Source organism: Eucalyptus grandis, chromosome 4 (assembly GCF_016545825.1).
Source record: "Eucalyptus grandis isolate ANBG69807.140 chromosome 4, ASM1654582v1, whole genome shotgun sequence".
Taxonomy (NCBI): Eukaryota; Viridiplantae; Streptophyta; class Magnoliopsida; order Myrtales; family Myrtaceae; genus Eucalyptus; species Eucalyptus grandis.
This window is the reverse complement of record NC_052615.1, coordinates 33,263,102-33,281,211: the sequence shown is the minus strand read 5'-3', so window position 1 is coordinate 33,281,211 and position 18,110 is coordinate 33,263,102. Positions and strand designations below refer to the sequence as shown.

Below are 18,110 nucleotides of genomic sequence, written 5' to 3'. Positions count from 1 at the left end.
AGCCATGGACATGTCATTTGATCTTGAGACGCCATCATCTTTGTGGGCATATGGCATTTCGCAATCAGAGGAATTTCTTGCCTTGGGGATCCAGAATACATCCCCAAAAGGACAAGAGAGATAAAGAGAGAGAGAGAGAGTTCGCTTTTTCTTTTTCCTTTTCATGTGCTTCTTAACGAATTAGAAGGAGGGTGATCATCCAAAAAGTTGGAACACCATCAAGGAAAAACCCAAGTTGAGTCATTTCGATTCGATTTCAAATTATAAAAAATATATATATACATTAACATATATGTATAATATCTTGATGAATAAGAAGAAAATTATGGGTTCCACCTCCTCCAACTGGGGTACAATGTGCAGCAGACTCATGAACAAGGAGAGGCTCGAGTCAGAGAGAGGGTGGCCACCACCCTGGACTGACACCATGATGAATTCAAGCACTGGGTTCGGGCCTGCCAGAGATGTTTCCTCCCCCCCAAAACCTCAAATTAGGTGCGGTGGTGAAATATATTTTTGTGTTCAGATTTCCCACGTGAGCAAATTTTTTCCTTCTTAAGAAAAGATTATTAATTTTAATATACACCCTTCTGGAAATATTCTGGGATTTTGCAGATAAAAGGACCCTCTCTGCCCGGCAAAGTTGGACTCTGTCGTCAACAGTGATGTATTTTGCTATGTTGCAAGGGGCTCCTCTTCAGGTTCTCTCAGCTTTCTTTCTAGCCAAGCAATGTCCTCGCCAGGTCCCGAGTCTTGGCACGAAGAGGCAAGACTAGAAAGCTGAGCCTGAGGGACATCTGAAGATCGATCTCTTGCGATGTTTAGGAAAATATGGTGGTGGCAAAGGAAGAAATTGGGGCGTGCGGGATTTGATTCTTTTCCGTTGATAGAGTTTCGATTCTGGGAAATTAGAAAGAGTTGTTATATCGCGTGCTAAAGATGCAGTCCAGATTCCACCATCGATAGAATAAATTTGAGTATTTCGTTTCCTTTTAAAAGAACTCTCTTTTTTTTCATCTTTATCTTTACTTGTGCAATACCCATTTTTCTATTTCTCTAAATGAATTCGAATGCTTTTAGTCTTTTTGGCTAAAACAAAATTGAGTCATTGATTCGCCTCATCAGTGTTGCTTATAATGCTACATATAACAACAGTAATGAGACTCCTATTTAAATATCTAGATGTTATTTCCTTTTTTCCCAATGTAACAATAATCTTTAACACCTTATAAGAAAACCCTCGAATTGCCAAAGGTTTTTTTTCCCCATAATTTCAGAGATTTGGGGTATCAATGCGCATGCAAATATACAATTTATAGGCCAAAGGACTATATTGTTACAATTTACATTAAGAATGGAAAAAATAATATGTAGGAAAAAACGAAACAAAAGCACTAAAATTTATGAATTCGACTGTAATTGTTTGATTGAGTGTCTTTGAGATTAAAAAGCTTCTAATTTGTTATCACAGAGAGAAGGGGGGGTGTTCTCTAAAAGCATCCATAAATCTTGGAATGTTTGACACAAACCGGTTTATATGAAAGAGCAATTCTTCTCTTAAATATGTATGTGGATCTTTATTAATTATTCGTGTAAGTAAGATGGTGAACTAAAAATATATTATACATGCATGGTCTCTGTAAAAAGCATATGTATAAATACGATTCGGAAAAAATACTAAACTTTTTTTCCAGAGCAAATGGTAAATGGGATATTTTTGCTACAATATTAAGAGAGATTTTTCTCCAAAAAGTGGTCAGTACAGAAAAATGCATTAGAAAATCGCTAGTCCTACAAAAAGAAATGGAAAAAAAAATGTCTTATCAAAGTGGTTGTACTGAAGGAAAATACTGTGCATGTTGATGAATATTGACCACAATAAAACATGTCTAGATGGCAACTTAATCAATTAGCTTGAACCGGCTAACTTATTTCATTGGCAGTGGAATTTTGACTCCACCGACAGTCGGACGATATAATAACTCTCGATTCGACATGGTTTGTTTAATTTGCCTCGGGTCGTCCCCATTTTTTCTTATTTTTTTTCTTTCTTTCTTTTCTAGCAGTACTAGATTGAATGAGATTTTGTTTTTATCATCGACAATGCAACAAAATAATGAAGCTGAGAGAAAGACGTCCTTCCCCGACTGGCTGCGTTCTGGCTCTTCCGCTGGATGGAGACCTTTCACCAGTGCATGTGCTGAAATATCGAACTGACGACCCAAATAGACCATCTTGGAAAAAAGCTAACAAGATTGCCCAACAATAAGCAAGATGCTAACTTGATTTATGCAAGTGAAGTTTGCAATTTTCTCCTGCTAGAAATCCTGTAGCAGCACCTAACGGGCCCTTCCATTGACAGTATGTATTCAGCTGTAACACAGAAAGCTTGAATTTATCATTTTCCAGAAGAATGTATGTGAAAATGAAGAAGAAAAAGATGCTAGAAGTAAAAACCAAATGCAAAAACCAAGATCGATTATAGACAAACCTCCAGCCATTATTATTTTTTTTTTTTTTATGTTGAGGATCCGGCCTAACTCACCTTACGGGAGCACAGCATCATCTATACCTCGAGGGAGACTAACACAGCAACCCACCAGCTGGGGCCTCTCACTTAAGTCACGGAACTGCTCTGGGAGTTGTGGCGGACTCTGGGAGTCGAACTGCTAACCTGACGGTTAGAAACCTCCAGCCATTGTTCGTATTCACGTTCGTCAGAAAATCCTGAAAATTTAGCAAAATGTCAAGTACACATTACTAACCCAATTCTCTCATATATACTAATGGTGTATTTCAAAAGAGGGGGTTTGTGTTAAACCTTATAGTTATCCCATTAGAAATAAACGACCATTCATTTTATATACCGTCTCCCATCAAGACGGTTACCAAAATAGGTGGTTCTCATAAAAAAGTATGAAGCGTGAAAATACTACATGTCGAATAATCGCCGCTTTAAAGAGAAAATGTAGGTCCGAAAATGTGGGATCACATAATATAAATAACAAAAGATTCTATCTTGAATTTTGAACTCTTCTTTCACCCAAATATAATTTTAAAAAAAAAGGGACCGATTTTTTCCACCTCTTCTAATTTTTCAGTTTTTTCCTCTTGGTTGGGGTTGTTGGACTTGCGACTGATGAGATTGTGGGAAGCTATGGGCGCGTTTGTTTGTATTTCTGTTTAAAAATTGTTCTAGGAAATGTAAATAGAAAAAAGTATTTCATTCCGGAACAATTTTTGAACAAAAGACGCGTTTGGTAAACTTGTTCCGGAAATAAAAAATAAACAGAAACATGTTTGGTAAATTTGGATAATTTTTTTATTTCTTTTTTTTTTTCTTTTTTTTTTTTTTTTTTTTTTCTTTTTTTTTTCTTTCATTTTTTTCTTCTTTTGGCCGGTCGCTGACCAAGGCCTTGGTCAAGGGGCCGCCGGCGAGGCTCGCCGCCGCCGGCCGAGCTCGCCTCGCCGGATTGGGCGAGATCGAGCTCGCCAGGCGCGCGAGGTTGGCCTCACGGCCAGGCGAGCCAGAGCCCGCGAGGCCGAGGCTCGCCGCCGGCCGGGCGAGCCTCGAGCCACCGCCAGGCGTCGGATGGCTGGGCAAGATCACCGAGCTCCGCCTGGGCGAGATCGAGCGCCTGTGCCGGTCGGCTCGCCATGGCCGGGCGAGCTCGAGCTCGCCTGCCCGGCGAGGCCGACCTCGCCCGGGCCTACGGCGAGCCTCGAGGCTCGCCGGGGCGGGCGAGCGTCGGCCTCGCCGGATGGGCGAGATCGAGGCCGCCTGCCCTCATTGGCCGCGGCCATGGCCGAGGCCGGCACCTACCAAAAGAAAAAGAACAAGAAAATAATAGAAAAAAAGAAAAAAAAAAAAAGTGTTTCTCAAAAGTGTTTTGAAACAAGAAACACAAAATTTGTGTTTTCTTGTTGCTTTCTTTTTTTGCTCTTTTTTGTTTACAAAAGAACAAAAGAAGGAATGTAAACGCACCCAAACGCGTTTGTTCCTTTTGTTCCTAGGAACAAAAAAAAAAACAGAAAAAAGTGTTTAAAAACAAAAAAGAATACAAACAAACGCAGCCTATGTGGGTTTCAAATGAATGATCTCCGAGCATAGGACTATGACCAACCATCGACTCAGTCTTATTCACTTACTTCCAACAATCATTGAGTACTTCGGGTGAATCAATCCATTTTTACTCCCATATGCGTTGTTAATCATCACCTAATTAGTGGATTTTTGCTGTAGACCATCAATTGTTACGTGATGTTGACTTAAAACTAATAAAACATGCGCGGCCGCCATATTTAAATGCCAAAATGAAGAATGAGAATACAAGAACCACCAATTCCTTCAAATCTTGTGTTGATTGGGTTTTATCTCTTGTTTTGAACTTTGTCTCTATTTGAGATAGATCCATCACACTAGTGGGTCAGGTCAAGTCATAAATGATTTGATACAAATAAACCCATTTAATCCATTTTTAACTCATTTCTATATAATATAAATCTAGTAACTCATATCTAACTCAACTCACATCCAATGCATTCCCAACTTGATCCATATTGTTAAAGTACTTTCATATTTTATCAAATCTACCTAAACTTATAGTCAAACTAAGGTGAGACTGTGGAGTGAATGAGTCCAAGATCAAAGGAAGGCGAAAGAAACTAAAGAAAAAGTCATAGAAATGAATTGGATCCAATTAAGTTATAAATTCATTTATGACTTATTTAACAATTATACTGTGCTATTGAAAAAAAAAAAAAAAAAAAAAACAATGTTGTAGTTGAACCCATTTATGACCTATTTACTCAATATATCTAATGACGGGTCTAATTTGAAGTCTTTCAATAGCAACGCACTTCCATTTTAGCATAAAAAAGTGAGGGGGGAAAGGATTTTATTGGAGTGTTTAGCTAGACTCTGGGCTTTAAAGTGACCGCTCTGTGCTCAGCGGCAAGAGATACGGACCGAAGCCCAATGCTAATAGAAAGCCCATCATATTTAATAATTAGGAAACCTAGTAATGGCCCATCGTGGTACATAAGTTTTGGGCCGTCGCACGTTTTGTTCCACTGTATAGAGGGAATGGATCGAGCCATGGGCTGGTCATCGTATTCCTTCTCCTCCTATCCTTTCCCCAACCGGAAAAATGCGTTAAACTGAAAACGTTAGAAGTGCACACCCAACACTTAAACTAAGTTACCAAGACAGTGACACGTGATGTAATAAGCTGATCGGAAGCAAGAGCACAACAATGGCGTTTGATCGGCTATATCGTGTCATCATTGTCACATGATATATCCATTCGTCATATGCTTTCTTCAATACTAGACAACGTAAAGAATGTAGTTGTAATTCAATTTTCAACAATGCATTCCCTATATGAATACTAAAAAAAGAATATGTAACCCGGCAATTATTCAAGGTTAGACTTGCTTTTAGGTTAAAAGAGTCGACGACTCTTGGTGAGGATTACCACAGCTTGGTAAGGGCTAGCGACCCTCGCCCAGATGTGGATGGAGGCCTTGTTGGGCCCTTGCCTGCAATTGGCGAGGGTCGTTGACTCTGGTCAAGGCTTCAATGACCCTCGCCGACTCTTTCCAATGGCCACTTTTAAATAACGTGTGTATATATATATATATATATATATATATATTTTTATATACTTTATTTAATTAAGCTTATGGTTAAAAAATAAGAATTAAATCCAAAACAATGTCGTTTTAGTCTAGTGTTTCATGTTTTAGTCACATCATCACTCTGTAGGAGTCTCTCTCTCTCTCTCTCGCCAACCCTTGTCGACGCCACAGTTGTTGCTTGACGTCTCCTCCAAGGTCCCCAAAATCTAAATTCTATAAATAAGTAGAATTGTGATAATGCAAAAGCAGTATTAAAAACGTAAAACTCACAATCTAAATCGTAAGAGTGGAGACGGCATTTGATATTGGATGCAAGAAGAACGTTCTTCGTAACTATCCTTTTTTTCCCTCAAATATCCCAAGGAAATGTCATGTTCTTTTCCACTCCCCGTAGACGACGACCCGTCGTGGACTTTACAACGTTCATCTCTCTCCATACCTCGTTCCATCCCTCAAAACACCTCACTCCGAAATTTCCCACTCCTCTCATCACGGGACGGACGTCTTAAACTCGTCAGAAGCGATCGCGAATCGTTCCAATTCCCACTTCGCTAAATAGAGCCCCTTGAAAAGAAAAGCACGAAGTCAAGAGCGAAATCCATCTGGTACAGGCGAGGCCAAAGACCCCATCATGACCATCTTGACGCCCCTGTCAGAGAGGCTCCTCAACAAAAGTAAAAATGGCAGATGATTGTTTTTCTCCCCCAACAACGCGACGTGTCTCTCGGGCCAAACCGCATCGAACGCTTCCCCATCAACTCAGGCGTGTTGTCCCCGGTCTCGCGTCGATGACGACATCCACGGTCGATCGACAGAAAGATGTGGATATTTTCTTTTCTGCTTCGATTAAGAAAATATTATGGGGACACATCGTAATGGCGATCCCAGACCGTCGCTATCTAATGAACTGTCAACCATTTCGAGGATGGTGGGTCTGTTTCGATGATGCACGACCGTGTCGTGGTAGGACACTTTGCATGCGCTCGTAGCTTTCTTTATACGGGAGTGACTTTAATTCAATTATTTCGCCACTTACACCAGGTGATATAGATAGATATTGATATTTTACTTCTTCTTCTTCTTTTCTTACGCTTGATGGGAACTTTTTGCATGATTTTCGATTACTTTTTAGAAGATGGGCTGGTGGAGTAGGACCCTACGACCCGCACTGAAACTGATGGGACGCATTCCCGAAATCCTTTGAGCCTCTGAAGAGATATTGGTTAATGCCAAGCTGTTCGGTAAATAATTTTGAGAGGCTATTGGAGTAATCGCATTTTTAAAGTCCTCCGAAGGCCTTTGACTCAAGTCCACTACTCACCCGCATTGGGTATTAGGGATTTTTTGGAATGTTGCAACCCATGATTAATAATTTTTTTATTCCAATTTTGCCCTTATCAATTTGTTGTATCCCTGGCGACGCAAAATAAAAATTTTGTATTTCACTTTTATCCCCGAAATGGCATTGTTCATCTCTCTCCTTTGCTCATCGCTTGTCTCTTAATAAGGTTACTGAGGGTCGATAGTCGAAGCTCAATGACGCCAAATCTAGAGGGTCAATGTGAGGTCTAAAGAATCAAGGGTCACCAAGGCTCGCACAAATCGACCGAGGTTTGCATGACGCTTGTGCTCAATTTCTATAATGACCTGATAAGGGTTATTCTTGCGATATCTATGTGCATTGTCAACCCATTTCTTTTGATTCTATCTTGTTCTTATGAGCATGCAGAAGCATGTACTGAAGCTATCTCCCAAACAACACAACAATCAAGCAATTAGGAAAACACGGCACAAAGCACACTACTTCTATTCAACATCAGTATATTTACAAACCATTTTCTATCGGTACTTTATTATTTACATTAATCTTCTATTGGATGTAGGCCAACGGATTTCTATCTCCTCTAGTATGGCCTCAACTCCAAAAAGGTGATACTTCTATATCTACAAATCTGAGAAAGACAAAAGGGTGAATCGAAACTCAATAAGTAAAATCAATAATTCTCATATATGAGGACGTCTTGTCGCCAAACCTAGCATGCAAACATCACTCGCGCTAAAGCGTTGATGGTAGGTAAATAGCAATATTATTGCTATGACTTGACTAAATGCATGTGAATCATTTCGACTTACCATCAATGCATGATCTATCTTCAACTTATCAATAAGCATATCAAACAACATATAGCTATCAAAACACAATCTACCTTAAGTTACCAACAAATTTATCAAACAACACATATCAACATGCATAAAAGGTTCATTAACCATTATCAAACAATTCTTCCCACACTTTCAGGGTTTCCATCCTCAAGCTTGGCATCTAGTCATGAAGCTAGACATCCCATGATTCAAGGACTTCCTTGCATCAACCAAGGCATTCGGCCATCAAGCTAGGCATCCTATACTTTTAGGGGCTTCCTTACTCAACCAAGATATTCCGTTCTCATGAACGAGGCAACGTCATGCATCATTTTGAGTAGAAGCAGGCTCTTGGACTATCACTTGTCCCACACCAATATAGTCCTCTTCGAGGCATGCTCCTGGACCATCCTTCTCAAGGATTTCTCCATAATATGTTGGAAATTACTACCAAGACGCATCGACGGCAATTATCTTTCATTTATGTGACCACATGTCATGCATAACATAAGCCAATTCATTATCTTTTATCTCAGCCAATGCAAACAAGGCCTAAGAGCATGCTCATGCAAATGTGTGTATGCAGTGACTAATATGCAATAACATAATAATTATACTAATATGCCAAGCGTGGCACGAAAGTCATGGCTTGAATGACACACCTAATCACCAACCTGAAATCAAGCGAAACTCAAATCGATGCACTTTAATGCCGATCCAAGACCAAACAAGGCTTGGACCGTCATGCCTCAATGCCAATCCAAAATCAAACAAGATTCATCCATGGCTCGAGGCGTGATCATACTTACACATGCAAATACGTTAACAAATCATACAAACAATCATCAACATATACACAACTAAGCCCGAATGAGAACACGACCAAGCCACTCATGGCTTAAACCGACACGCTTCAATGTTGATGCCACGCGAGACTCTTTTATGACCCAAGGCGTGATCGTAACTCATGCATGTAAAAATATAAGCAAACCATACAAAAAACTTGTCATCGTGCACATAATTAAGAACGGGTGAGCACACATCCATTGTCCTATCTAAGAGTTAGGAATTCTACTTACAATCGATGAAGTAATAGCGGTTAGCCAAGAGTGGCCAAGTGGTGAGGGCGAACGACGAGTAAGGTCGAGAGAAAGAGAGAGAACACAAGAGGAAAGGAAGGGAAGAGATGAGCCAAGAGTGGCGAGAATGGAAGGGTGGTACTCTATTTGTAGGCTCTTCTTCATTTAATGCCTTAACAAGTGCCCCAATAAATTCTCTTTTGGTGGCACAACTAGCTTGATGAAGTGGCACCCGAGATCCCTAGAGGAATGATTAAGGACCTTTGTGCTGTCTTCTTATTGGTCCACTTAAGCTTATGAGTCACTCCTTAATCATGACTTGGCCTATCTTGTTCTCCAAGCCAAATCTTATATCGATCATTACTAATCACCTTCTTGCCACCTAAGTTCTTTTTTGCCTAAGTTCTTTGCCACCTAAGTTGGTGAATCATGCCCTCATTAAATGCCTAGGATTTGGTCATTGGGTGCGTTTGGGAAGACTTTTGGGGAAAGTCTTTAGAAAATGTAAAGACCTTTGAGTTAAAGATATTTTTCAAAATACAAATTGTGTTTGGTAAATTGTAGTTTGAAAGCTCTTTGTGAAATACCTTTGAGCAAAATGTTGTTTGAGAGAATTACATTTACAAAGGGCTTTTATGATAAAAATAAAAATTAAAAAATTAACTGGCAGGCGGCCGCCAGTGATCGAAATTCATCGCCAGCGGTCGACATCCAACTTAGGCAGCCCCGGAGATGACTAGGGAAGGCCGCCTGGGTCGAGCGACTCCCGAAGACCACCAGCAAAGGCCGCCCGAGGTCACACGACGCCGCCGCAACCTCCGGCAACCCCGCCGACCCCTGAAGACCGTCAGCAAAGGCCACCCGAGGTCACACGACGCCGCCGCAACCTACGGCGACCCCGGATTTGGGGCAACAAGGTTGCACAACACCGCCTCGACCTCTGGTGACCCCGCCGCGACTTAGATCTAGGGCATCGAGGTCGTGGGAGGACCTCGCCGACGACCGCTCGCGGGCGGTGGTGCTAAGGCACGGTGGTGTCGGGCTCTGGCGAAGGAAGAAAACCAGCGTCACAGCGAAGCGCGGGGGTCGGCAACCAAGCGGAGGACGGTGGGTAGAGGCGCGACGGAGGTGTGCTGCTGAGGCGGAGGTCCTGCAAAGGGCAAGTGGAAGTTTCGGCCGGCACAGCGATAGTTAGGTGCTGGGTCGCGGGCTGCTGGGCAGTGATGGCGTCGAGCGAAGGCGAGCTCAGATCTGCAGGTGTCGGGGCACTCAAGCAGCGAGATCGGGACAGCAGCAGTCGAGCGGTGAGGGCCTCAGGCACTGGGTCGCGAGCTGCTAAGCGACGACGACGTCTGGCGGAGGCGAGCAGCAATCAGCGGTGATGCGGTCGTTGAGCGAGATCGGCGCGGCGAGGTTCGCGATCTGCTGCAGGGCAGCGGTCCGCTCGGGTTCAGATTTGGTGGAGGCGTAGCGACGGTGGTTGGTGGGGCCGACAGAACGACGTTGGAGAAGAGAGGGCTCGCGGGTCGCCGGTGCAGGTGGTGCTAACGCGGTTGAGGGATGCCAGCATAGTGGCCGGTGCGAGCAAGGTTGTATCCGTGAAGAAGATGAACAGTACCCACTCGCAAGAAGAAGAAGAAGAAGATGGGAACAGTAGAATGAAGGGCAAGGCCAAAGCTGAAAGCCCAAGGCACCCCTAAGGCTGCCTTGGGCTTTCAGCCTTCAGAAGGCTGGCTTTAGCTCAATGGGGTTTCAAAAAAAATTCCCAAACAACTGATTCTTGGCCTAAAGGCCTTTAGGTGTCTAAAGCTACTTGGGAAGGCAATTCCCAAATGCAGCCATTGTGGTTGTTAGATATGGTCACGTGTTTCTTATTACTCAAGTAGTTTGCTACTTAAGTCGTCACATGTAATTATGACCAAATCCTCCTCCTTGCCACTTAAGTTCCTTGTTACCTAAGCTGATGAGTCATTCTATTTATTTATTGACTAACTTCCAAAGAATATTTTGCAAACATGAGAAGAAAGCCGATGGAAGTGCCAACATTATTGGGCGAGAGTTTTTCATGTTCATCCACAATTGACTGCACCATCTGGGCTAAGGTTTGTGGCCAATTCGCCACTGAATGAGACTGAACATAGCCATCTCTGACCAATGTGGCTAGGTTGGCGGCCTGGCCAAGCACAAGGCCAAGCTGACTGGGCACAAGGCCGACTCATGGTTGGCATAAGGCCGAGCTCATGGACTAACACATGACTAGGACTAACCGACGCATGGTCAAGCGACAGGGTTGCTAAGTCAATCCATATCCGGCTCGTGATATATCACAAGTGATCCATGATCGATTCTTGACCAACCATAATCAATCTATGGTTGACCATTGATTGTCATGTGGTTGTATGGAATTGATCGATTTGCGACTAACTTACGTTTGCACAAGATCGATTTATGATCGCTCGCAGTGGTTACATGTCAAGTGGAATCACCCGCGACCAGTGCATGATTATACAAGATCGATCCATGATCATCCATCAATGCATGGTGGTGCATGACTATTCTACGACCAACCCTTATAGTCGAGTAGTCGATCCATGGCCAAATTACTCAAGTTGCCTTACGTGATTGGTGGATCGATTCACTACTAATCCCTTGATTGGCTCATAGCTAATCCTTCGATTAGGCCTCCCTTTGTCGCCCTTTCAATCAAGCTGATCGGTTTGTGATTGATCTTTGGAGCGGTCCTTGGCCGATCTACACTATCGAGGCACTGGTACCATAGCCATTTCTCACAGGCCAAAACTGTGGATGTTACAATTCCAATCCCTAATCAACGGAGTGATGGATCGCCTACTTGAGCATGGCTGAGTTCTCATCGTCTTTGTTAGATTTGGCTTGCTTGAGGTTGCGCGACCTTAATGTTGCCTCCCTTGCTTGGCCTCATCTGAGGTCGCTCAAATTCACAATGGTTGCCTAGAGTTGCATGGCCTCGATGTCCCCTCGCCTGAAGTTGCATAACTTTGAGGGCGCTTAGACCAAGGTTGTGTGACCTTAACAACCATTGTGATCGGACCTTCCAAATTACTTAGTGTTGTCGCAATTTTTATTTTTTATTTTTCTTCTCCTTTACCAAAGTCCATTATGCAAATTGCATTCAACAGTAATCCTTTAACCTAAAATCCTTTACATTTGTGCAAAAACATTTCCCAAAAACTTACCCAAACGCACCCCAAATTCATCGGTAATAGATTGGTTACTCTACAAAGATTCTTTGCCGTGGATCACTGATGATCATTGATATTCTATCAATTTGATGGTACAACATGCTTCAAAATGAAAAGGGGAAAACAAGATGTTTATGCCAAAAACTGACAAACTTATGGTTACTATAAACAATTAATAGACTTAGGTCCCTGTTTGGGAAAGTGTTTATGTTTCCCAGAACAAAAATTTATGTTCTTTGTTCTAGGGAACAAAAAAAGAACAGATTTGGAATAGAAGCAAGAAGTAAAAAAAAATTGCTTCTTATTCCCAAGAACAATTTTAAAAAACACTTCTTTTTTCTTTCATTCTTTTTCCTTTAAGCCGATCGACGGCCCCTAACAAGGCTTGGCCTCGTCGGGCCACTCGCCGGGCCACCGCTAGGTCGGCGTTGCCCAGCGATGGCCCAGCGAGGCCAACCTCGCGCCGCCTTGGAGAGGCCGAGCCTCGCCGGTGGCCTCGGTGGCCAAGTGAGGTCACCGCCGAGGCTCGACCTCGCCTGGGCGACGCGAGGCTCGGCCTCGCCCGCCCGGTGAGGCTAAGCCTCACCGGGGGCCAGCAAGGTCCCCAGCCATGGCCGAGGGTGACCAACCAAAAGGAAGAAAGAAGAAAAAGAGAGAGAGAGAGAGAGAAAAAAAAAATATATATATATATATAATAAAAATATTGAAAAATTAAAAGAAACAACACAAATATACAAGTTTACTAAATGCATTTTTATTTTTGTAATATAAATTTTTTATAATTACCAAGCGTATTTTTATGCTCAAAAATTGTTCCCGAGAACGAAAATAGAAAAAAATTATTTCGTTCAAAATTGTTTTCCGAAAACGTTACAAACGCGCCCCTTAATCAATGAGAGTATAATTTTATTAATAGCAAAAGCTTTTATACTATAAAAAAAAAACAATTCTTATAATATAATATAAAAACACACCATTTCACTATAGAAACATATTTAATAATTTCTTCATCGTGAAGACCATTTTTGATTCTCAAAGGGTGCAAAAGTATTTCTTAGTTCTAAAAATGGTTTGAAAATTAGTTCAGAACCAATACAACCTGGAAAACGACGGTTTCCAATCTTGAAATTGGGAAGAAAACCTGTCTTAACCTGGTTCGAGAATAGTGGAAATGGAAACTAAACCAATTCTATCTACAACCGGCCTTGAACTGGACCCGTTGCACACTTTTAATCTTATATGCCCTAAAAGTTTATATTTTTTTGTTAAATGGTGTCCTAGACGCAATACAAAGTCTAATTTACATGATGTTGAATTTGAACCATCATGATCTAGATCAATAAAACAAAGGAGAGATGGTCACATTAGACGATCAAGTGAGCATGCCTCCATCAAGCCCCATGGCAGAGCATGGCACAACCAATGTGAATTTTTCCATAGGAAATGTCTATCAAATTCTTGTGGTGGGGGGCGGAGCACATCAAGAAATCGCGAGTAACGCAAGCCAAGAAAAATCAAGTTAATTAAATAGGCTCAAAAGGGTGCATGTTTACCACGAGATTTGGTCTTCACGGCATCGCCCCACATGCTCCTCTCAATCATGCTCTGAACTTTCGAAAAAGAATTATATTTTTGCTGCTTCTAGGAGGAATGGAGCCCGCACATGACCTTGTCTTCTTTTTCGTACTTTATATTCGTATTCTAATCAAATTAAACAGAGAGAGAGAGAGAAAGGGGAGAATATTTCGGGGAAGAAAATATGTGAAAGGAATATTTACTCAAAAGATTTTGTTCAGTATTATGACTCATTAGGTTCCTCCGCGACGTCACCCCCGGCCATGCTCCGTACACGTGTACGCCTCCGCTCCACACGTGGCCCTCCCGCAGAATCTGATGCCAGCGGTGCGGACCTTCTGAACCCCGGCGACCAAATCTAATAGTTAATTCTTTGCTTTGTTAAACAAACGAGAGGCGCAAAATGCATAATCAATTTATTTTTTCCATATTTTGGAGCCGTTTACTTCGCAAGAGATGAATAATTTAAAAAATATTTTACTAAAAATTATCGCTTGTATCACCTGTATAATGAATAAATGAAAACTACTTTGATCATCCATAAAAATGTTCAAATATAAATTATTATCGATAATAATTTATATTTTTTATTTATTTTCAAATCATATGAATCACTAATTTTAAAAAAAAAAAAAAAAAAAATCCCTGAAATTATTAATTTTCTACGGAGCCTTGTTTGTCAGAAGGGCTAAAAAAGAAAAGATTCACTTCCCACTTAAATTATAGAACCATCAAAATAGGAAGGAGACAATTTGTTCAAAAAAATAAAAATAGGAAGGAGACAAAAGCGAGGCGCTTGAGAAGGTGCCACCTTGCCACCTCGACCAGCTACAAGCCTGCAAAGTGAAGAAAGGAATTTGAGTAAAATACTAAAAAGTGGAGGAAAAAAAAGGGTAACCGAATTAAAGTAAAAAAGACAAATTTAAAGAAAAGAAAAGGAAAAGAAGGAGAATCAACCACGACGACCCCCGAAAAAAGGGTTTCGGAAATCAAGGGCATGCCGGGCGGCGAGAGACATACATGTGGAGCCACTTCGGGTGCTTCTCTCTCGATGGCAATAAATCATTTCTTTAAAAAAATAACATTAAAATACCCTCGAAAGAAAAGTTAAAATAATAATAATATGAAGACAGAGATAATTAAACATTAGCATGTGCGCAGGTAGGATTAGCCTAGGTATCGAATGATATTATTGTACTTTGGCATAACAATGTGGTCCTTGGCTTGGTTCTAAACCATTATGGTTTGTACACGTTGCTATGATGCCCCATTGCCTTTGTGTGGTCTTAAATATTTAATTGATTCACATTCGCAAGTATCTTGCGATTCATCATTTCAATCTCAGTCCATGCGATTTATTCAAAGTTCAAACAATGTAACTTTAACATGAGGTCATACATTCTAATGGGTATCAACTTTTTTTTTTTTCCAAAGTGGAGATTAGTTTATGGACAGACCATTGAGTTTATTTAACTTGTGCTTTTGATAATTGATTCCCACTATGGAACGTTCTATGTATTTTTCTTGTGATTCATTGTTCGAAATCTCGATTGGACAACTTAATTCTAGTGATTAATGAGTTCATTGCTTACGTTACGATATGAAAGATTGTACACGTGCAAGCATATGATATTTCTCTATCTTTTCATAGTTTGTAAGAGATTTTAAATTGTTATTTTTGGCATTTCCACTTCCGATATTATCATTGCTTATGTTTGTTTCTATAGCTCAGGACTAGTAAGCAAAAGGTATTGAGGTGATATATTAGTCTCTCTCTCTTTTTTAAAATAAAATTCTCAATGGAGAAAATAAGTTATGCAAATGGGGGGAGAACTCAAAAGGTGAAGCTATTAAAACACTATTTTGATATAAACACTGCCTTTTGATAATAAACTTAAATACCCTTTTAAGATGGGAAAACCCTACAATGAGGGATAAAATCTAAGCTTGTTGTATAGTTGGGTATAATTAAGAACGTATTTTATCGCTTTTATCTCCAAGATTTTTAAAACAAGAACAATGATATTTCAATCTTAAAAATTTCTGGAAAATATTTACAAGATCTTTCGCATCTCTTTTGAAACATTTCTAGCGTTTTCTATTTTGAAGATTTTCAATTCCAAACCCTATACTTCAAGTTTGTACCCAATCTCCCCAAAAAGGAGACTCCAGCTAGCTACTTCTTTTTCTTTTTCTTCTTACTTTTTTCCTCATTCTTTGATATTATTACTCGCCATGTTTGACCCCGCAATTTCCCGTGTAAAAAATCAAGTGGTTTGGACTGACTCGTTCCCTTTTTTCAAAGGCCAAAAGGACAGAAAATTACCAATCCCGAGATTGGCACGGTGTCAATAGCGGGAAATCAGCATCGTTAAGTCAAGAAATACAACATTAATCACGAAGCTTCTCTTGTCTTCCGGTCACTCGACCTATTCTAGTTAGGAAACCTCGGCGCAAAGGTCACCAACTCAAACTCGTGACATACTAATTCCTCTAATATTTAATATTTTCGATAGTGGTCCTTTGGAAAATCATTAATTAGTGAGCGATACTCACAAAGCACTGCCAACAAAAGAATAATGCAAGTTTCACGTAAATTATGGGAAACTACACACATCAAGAATAATTTGAAACTAAAACCTGTGGTCGTTCCGGCTCCGCTTGAATAGCAGAAAGGGATGTATAGACTGAGTTTGAGATATATTAAAAACACATGTTGTGTATATTTTAATTTTGGTTCCCTTCCAATTAGCAAGAAAGTCAGCTTAATTTGCTCTAAAATTCCACCTAACCACCCCATATGATGAAAAGAAATGGAAGATGCCGTGAAAGAATCAATCATGGCGGAAGCCCTAGTTTTCCTTCCAAAACCACGTGCATTGGTACATTGGATCGTCCATGTTTAGATGGAAAAAGCAAAGTTGGTATATGCTGATTGCTTACCATTTTTGTAAACTTGCGTGATCAGGCCAAACAATTATTGTTGGATTCGTACATTGGCTGGGATCAAATAAACGAATCGTACCAATTCTCGGTTGTACGACATTGTTTTGATAGCGGTTGATCTCCCGAGTTGATTTTGTGCATGGTATGCACTCACCAAATAAATTTGCATAAATAGATTCATAAAGAAATTTACGGTACATGCATATGACGAAAAATAAATAAAAAATCCATAATCTACAAATATATTTAAATATATATTATTATCGAGAATATAAACTTTTTCATTTACTAAATACATGAGGCAATCTAAGCTATCATTTTTAATAAAATATTTTTCAAATCGTCAACTTTTCGCCAAACAAGCATGTTCTAAATTGTTAAATGTCCTTACGATTTATATAGATATTCATTCAAGATGACACAAGAATACTCCACTCATGCTACTTTCAAAAAGATTAAGCTCAAGCTAAATAAGCATATTGTCATGTTAATTAAAGAATAGGGATATTTCCTAAAATCAAATCACACTAAGGTTTTGTTTGTTTCGCAAAAATGAATGATAAACATTGATATGGCTTGTAAAAATAAATCAATGATCTTTCTTCATTGTCTATGAAATTATTAATACGTAAATTATCATCAATAATTAAAATAACTTTCATCAATTAATTATTTTAAGTGATATAAATAATTATTTTTTAAGAACATAATTTACAAATGATTCGCGTTTCGTGGAGCCAACTGAGGCCTCGACATTGTTTCGAATAATATGTAATAAAGTAATAGACCAAATTAGGGTCCCTGGTGTCGCTATCGTCGGGACGTTGTTGTTTTTTATTTCTCCAGTTGTCAACATTTAACCTCGTGTATTAAAAGAACCAACTGCCTTTGACGTTAACCCCGGTTAACCCGTGGTTTCCTCACTAAACTGGGGGAAGACCGAACGGGTTGCCGGCGCATTCCTGTCGGACGCCTACCTCGCGTTCCATCATAAAACGTCCGATAAATCCTTTATGGAAAAAACACATATATCGACACGTGGGGTTATTTATTAAGTTTTTGAGTTTCTAAAAATTTGAAAACGTTTATTTTATTTTATTTTATTTTTTGACGTAATTCAAACGAAGAGAAAATGATACAGATAATTTTTTAAATTTCACTTTATGTACAACGTAAACTCTAAACTTTTTATTTATTCAATGTAATACTTGAATTTTAACTCAATTTTTAACACAATCCATTAAATTTTAGTACATATTCAATACAATCCGTAAATTATATGAAAATACTTCATATTATTTGTGATGATTATTGGAAATTTATTGTTAATGAATTATATTAAATATTAGGCAAAAGTTAAAGGAATAAGTTAAACAAATTAAAAGTTGATGTTATCATTCGTGTCATTATTTCTTTAAATAAAAGTTTTTTTTTTTTGTCAATTCTACTCTACTATGATGTAAGGTGTGGGAGTTAAAATCCACATTTGAAATTAGTTCGCCTCCAA

General features: G+C 39.8%; 1 long non-coding RNA gene across 1 annotated transcript; it reads left to right on the top strand.

The window, feature by feature from the left end:
* LOC108959247 lies at positions 1 to 1,108 on the top strand. The gene is made up of 2 exons (XR_005550364.1): positions 1 to 495; positions 616 to 1,108. It is a non-coding gene; the product is annotated as an uncharacterized LOC108959247 (long non-coding RNA).
* Positions 1,109 to 18,110: the final 17,002 nt, after the last annotated feature.